The sequence below is a fragment of the Populus euphratica genome, unplaced genomic scaffold (genome assembly GCF_000495115.2).
Source record: "Populus euphratica unplaced genomic scaffold, PopEup_1.0 scaffold458.1, whole genome shotgun sequence".
In the NCBI taxonomy this organism is placed as follows: Eukaryota; Viridiplantae; Streptophyta; class Magnoliopsida; order Malpighiales; family Salicaceae; genus Populus; species Populus euphratica.
Genome location: NW_011500340.1, coordinates 104236 through 108205, shown reverse-complemented (window position 1 = coordinate 108205; position 3970 = coordinate 104236).

The following is a 3970-nucleotide window of genomic DNA, read 5'->3' as shown; positions in this document are numbered from 1 at the left end:
TTTAAAATGAATATTTACCATAAATTAAAGGTATCTTATATTATTAGATATGTTATTATAAAACATGCTTTAGTTAAGGAGTTATTGATACTTCAAGTGCAAAATGATGATATAAAACCTTGATAAAAATGTACTTTTAAGTACTAATCATATGTATAAGGAAAATGAGTAGACAATATGTTTTGTATGGAAAAGTTTGAAAAAAGAATTCATATCTTCTCTTATTTTGCATTGACCTTAATTGTTTAATTCTACATTGACACCTTCATGATCTCCACTATCCTCTTATAGTTTTTTAAAAACTTATCCTCACGGATGGTTTTTATGTGTGAGATGAGCTTTTTCGTGTCATTCCCAGAGCAACTCACATTTTTTATTGGCGATAATTTACTATTATCTAGTCTTAAGCAATCCCGTTCTAACAGCTATAGGGATTTATAATCCAATTCATATTCAACAAAGATCATCTTTTTAATGGTGGCCATGTTATCAGCCCTAAGTTTTGCAATTCAATATGCTTTTAAGGGTTAAGCATATCTTAATATAACAATGTTTATTTGTGGAACATACATCCTACATGTAGGTTTTGTGTGTTTTTATATGAGATATTGAGGTAGACACTATCTAGTCTTAAAATAATCTCTTATTGTCCCAGTCATTACCCTCGTAAAGGTAATATATATCAATCACTACCAATTCAAGCACTCAACAAAGAGTTGGATGGCTTCACAAACTTAAACCTTGATTAAAAGTCATAGGGTAAATTGTTACTCCTTAACATAACCTAAAGTTTCTATGTGTTTGTATTCTGAAGTGATATATCACAAATAAACTAGTGATGCATGAAGACATTCATCTATATCTAACATACATGCAATAGTATGATAAAACATGCTAAAGTATAAATAAAATAAAATAAAATAAAATAAGCCAAATGGATAAATAAAATAAAATAAAATAAAATAAACCAAATGAAAAAACACACAAAGCCTAGTCCAATACTATAAAAAACAGAACTTCCTAATGGTGTCATCATTTTATTGCACATTGACGAGTGACGTCGAGGGTTAAAGAGTCTTCTCTTAGTTATTTGGTTTAGAGTCACTAGAAAACCTAGGCATACTATTTTTATTGGAAATTATAGGGTAAATGATTGGTTGTGGATAAAGAAGAAATTAGCACTCTTAGCACACCTTACTTAAGTTAAACTATATTGTGTGGTCTTCATATTGTTTACAAATTTAATGGGTTTTTAACCGGTGATCAATTTATGGCTTTGAATAAAGATTTACTTTTATAAATAAATATGATATTTTAAATTTATTATAAGCTCGTATGCCTAGATAAATTCTTATGAAAAAAAATCTATATAGGTGTTTTAATAGTGTTCACCTATCCTTGAAAATGAAAGGGTTTTCCATAATTCATATATTATGGTGAAAAATACTTCAAATTAAAATTGATGAATATTTAAAACTAATTCTAAAAATTTTCTAGTCAACTATTGATATTTAAATACTAGTCTACCTATAAGTCCATTATTTATACAAGAATGTTAATTATTAATTTTCATGAATTAAAAATTTTAGCGTTATTCAATGGCAAGGTTGTCAACCCTATCTGTCACACATATACACATGGCGTGGTGGGATGTTAGGGTCAAGTAGTTGCCATATATTTGTTTGGTTCAAGATTACTAGGTCTTGTATGAAGTTCCACGGTAAGGGACTAATTGTCGCTAGTAAAGGTATTGACATGCCTAATGCATCTTCCTGAGTTAAGCTGCATTGTATGGTTTGGATGTAGTTTAAAGATGTTGATAAATTCCTAACCGGTGATATGTTTATGATTCATAACAAAGATTTATATTCATGAATAAATATAGTATTTCGAATTTATTATGGGCTCGTATACCCAAATAAATTCTTCTAAAAAAATCCATGTAGACACCATGACACTATTCACCTATCTTGAAAAACAAAAGTATTTTTCATAATTCATCTATTATGGTGAAAAATACTTTCAATTAAAATTAGTGAATATTTAAAAAAACTTCTAAAATTTTTCTAATCAACTCTAGATATTTAAATATCATTATACTTGTAGGTCCAATATTCATATTAGAATGTTGATTATTAATTAAAAAAAAAAAATTTAGAATTTTTAAAATATTGATGAAGTTCTCATGGATTTAATAAATTATTTATAAATTTAAAAAAATACATGTAAAGATATTTTTTGATTTTGTGTATATAAAAATGCTAAATTATATTATATATTTTTTAAACCAAAATACAATTTTTATTTTTTGAAAGACTGATCGGATGCACCCCAAATAATAATAACGATGGAGCCACTTTAACAAACATTCAGGGGTCTCTGTCCAGTAAATTTGTATTCATGTCCTCTCGTCCCATGCGTCTTCACATCTGTATCCTAATGTGTCTCTCTCCCATCTCGAACAGGGTTGCAGCAAGGCAAAACAAAAGGCAATTTCAAAGGAAGGAGAATGGTAGATGGGTGTGGGTTCCTGTTCTTTGGGATTAGGGGCTGCAGTGCAAAGGTGAGAGGAGAAGAAGGGCCATCACGCACCGTTTGTCAGTAAAGTTTACGATCCAGATATCATGCCGGCGACCAAAACGACAACTTGTCCAACTATGCTGTGACATGTCAACAAAAAAAAACACACCTTACAGTGACACTAGTCTTGTCTTCTCGCCCTTTTTTGGGTTTTATCAGAACACATGGAGAAAACATGGAGAATTGCCCCTCCAATTCCGGGTGCCACCGACTGTTTCTTCCTCTCACCTTAGTTCTACTACTCAATCAGAATATTAATTATAAATTCTAAAAAAAAAATAGAATTTTTAAAATATTAATCAAGTTTTCATGAATTCAATAAATTATTTATTAAATCTAAAAAATACTTATAAAGATATTTTTTTATTTTTTGTGTATATAAAAAAAATGATAAATCATACCATGTATTTTTTATATTTTTTAAAACAAAATATAATTTTTATTTTTTAAAAGATTTGGTCTTATACACATCAAATAAAAAATATTTGTCGTATGCACATCAAATAAAACTAACAAACACAAATCACAAACTAGATAAGTTTTCATACAATCAAGAGTAAGATCTTGTCCGTAATCATGCATAGATCAAGAATTAAGAATCCATTTTCTTTGATTAACACTCAAAAACCATGATTTGATTAGAATGTATTTGGGTAGTCAAAAGAATCTTAGAATCTGAATGCATGAATACATGTTATTAATACATTTTAACCCTAGATTATTTACTAAAGATAAAAAGTTAACATGTATGTGCCAAGAATTAGCCCAAAATAGCTAAAAAACAAGTAGATAAGGCAAAGTTTATGAGAAGAACTAAAATATGAAAAATTTCAAAAAAATTGAAGAACTAATGACAAAACTCGGATTTGACCTTCTAGTCATCTAAATACACTGTTTATGGTTCTCACAAACCACATTATTAATACCAAGCATAGTTGAATTCAAAAAACTAAATAAATAAATAAATTAAATCATCACAAATATGCATTAAATTTCATCTTCGTAACTGCAGCTTTAAGACAACCAACCAAACATCAAATTTTAATTAAAAACTAACTCTTTGAACATTTTAACATAAACTATGCTTAAAAACCAACAATATACATAACAAAAACATATAGGCATAAAACACTTACCACCACCTTTTGAAAAAAAATCCAAAACTCCCTTATTTCATCAAAATCTATCACAAAATCTATTGCCTGGACACTGATATTAATGAAAGCAAAGCATAAGTAATACAAAAAATACAAAGAGAGAAAGGAAGAGCATGATCTTGATCTGGAAACCAAGATGTCTAAATGCATGGCAAATGCCTCCTTTTATAGGCCAAAATTGGGAACTATTGATTTGATGACTAATTGATGAGTGGGTGACCAACTCTTGACTT